Source organism: Solanum verrucosum, unplaced genomic scaffold (assembly GCF_900185275.1).
Source record: "Solanum verrucosum unplaced genomic scaffold, falcon-dt-bn FXZP01000049.1, whole genome shotgun sequence".
Classification (NCBI taxonomy): Eukaryota; Viridiplantae; Streptophyta; class Magnoliopsida; order Solanales; family Solanaceae; genus Solanum; species Solanum verrucosum.
In genome coordinates this window covers 9,043,985-9,045,772 of record NW_026020221.1, presented here as the reverse complement: position 1 = coordinate 9,045,772, position 1,788 = coordinate 9,043,985, and the positions used below count along the sequence as shown (strand labels likewise).

Here is a 1,788-nt window from a genome sequence, read left to right as displayed (position 1 = left end):
GAGTTAAAACCCCCTTAACTTTGACAAATGAACACATAATTTTTGTAATAATTGAAAACGCAACAAAAAAAAGTGTTGATGATTTGATTAAAAATAATTTAAATTAAAAAATCATATTAATTAATGATTTCTAGCGTGCTTGAAGCTTGTTCATTGACACTTAGGATATTGAAGTTGTTAGATTGATACAAAGTTGACGACGACTCCAACTTATCCTTTGAGACGTTGACGTAACATATCATAAGAATTCATGAAGTCAATGACAACTTGTAGCAATATTCTAGGGAAATTGAGCACTCTTGAAAATAGGTTAAAGTTGTTGGGGTTAAGATAGGTAGAGGGTCAGGCATGGATTAAAATTTGGGGATGAGTTGTCTTTAAGAAAAATAGGTAATTTGTGCTGATTTGGAGTTTTTCATCCAATTAAAGGGTACAGGCAATAAGCTTGTAGAAAACTAGCTATTAAGCGTAAGTTGAATAGTGTTTTTGAGTCAAATGAATAGATTCTCTAATGAGTTCCCCTAGCAATGTTGCTTGTAAATTCACTTTTTCTTGTAGAACGGTGAGAACTGGTACTTAATATTTCTTCCTTCAATCTTTAGCATATAAATTGACACTTATACATAGTTTGTCAGCAATTAAAATTTTACATGATCTTGACTGTTGATTCAGAAATTATTATGCTTCAACAAAAATCTTTTAAACCCTGAAGCTAGAAAATAAGTTGTTTTATTATAATTACTAATTAATTTACTAAATTTGGCTTAAAGTGTAACCGCTCAATCCCTTTTTTTAATTAGATCACTTAAATTTATGTTTACGAACCTTGTACAATTCACATAAATCACTTAAAACTTATTTGTGTTGTTTTGATTTGAATTGGAGTGGTACAAATGTGGTTTGAATAGCAATGTATGTGTACTATTATAATTTTTCTCTACCATGAGTCACAATTGCGCACAAGGGTAGGGGGTTATCACACATAGGATTTTGGAATTGATGGTGCACTGCTGCACTGGTCTATCTGGATGTCTAGGGCATTATTATACTAAGATACCACGATTTTATCGAGGCATCGTGATCGTTCTAAATCACTATTTCAAATATAAATTGAATAGAATTGGGGTATTTAAGTTTTTTCACCGTGGTTAGATCTAGAAACCTCGAGAAAACTAGAATTTTAGTGAGGAAATTGTCTACAAATATCAGGTAAATACTATTATCAAGTTATTAGTTGATTAGCTTGATTGATCACTTGTTTAAAGCTTAAATCGCAAGATTTTCGATGTGAAAATAAGGGGTGGGGGGGGGGGGGGGGGGGGGGGTGAGGTGTTAATATAATTTTGATTTTGTGGAATTATAGATAACGTGAAATTGTAATAAAATTTGAATTTTAACCTTGAGGCTTGACTTTGACTATTTGATAAACTTCACTTCTAATTCTTAAAAAATTAAAATATAGAATAGTTGAACCTGTTTAATCTCATAATATATTATTTTGTATAGATTAAGAATATTAGAAGCTCTAACAAAAGATAAAGTTATTTGTAGAGATCAGAATATTGTAGACCGAGATAATTTAGGACTTTAACTTTGATTTTTTTTCCCAAATTGAATTTGTTTGTGATACATTATGTATATAGGATGCCATATAGAAAAGGTGACAAACACTTATGCAAACACCATGGATATTTATTGGGATATATTATGGTATTCCCTCCCTTCTTTGGCTGTCTGATTTGTTGCATAACTATGTACACACATATTTGTTGTGCTAGGTGCATCAGT

General features: G+C 31.2%; 1 protein-coding gene across 1 annotated transcript in view; it reads left to right on the top strand.

Annotated features, from left to right (window-relative positions):
- LOC125830992 (LOB domain-containing protein 1-like) overlaps positions 1 to 1,788 on the top strand; it is a 393,543-nt gene that overhangs the window by 310,768 nt on the left and 80,987 nt on the right. The window lies entirely within an intron of this gene.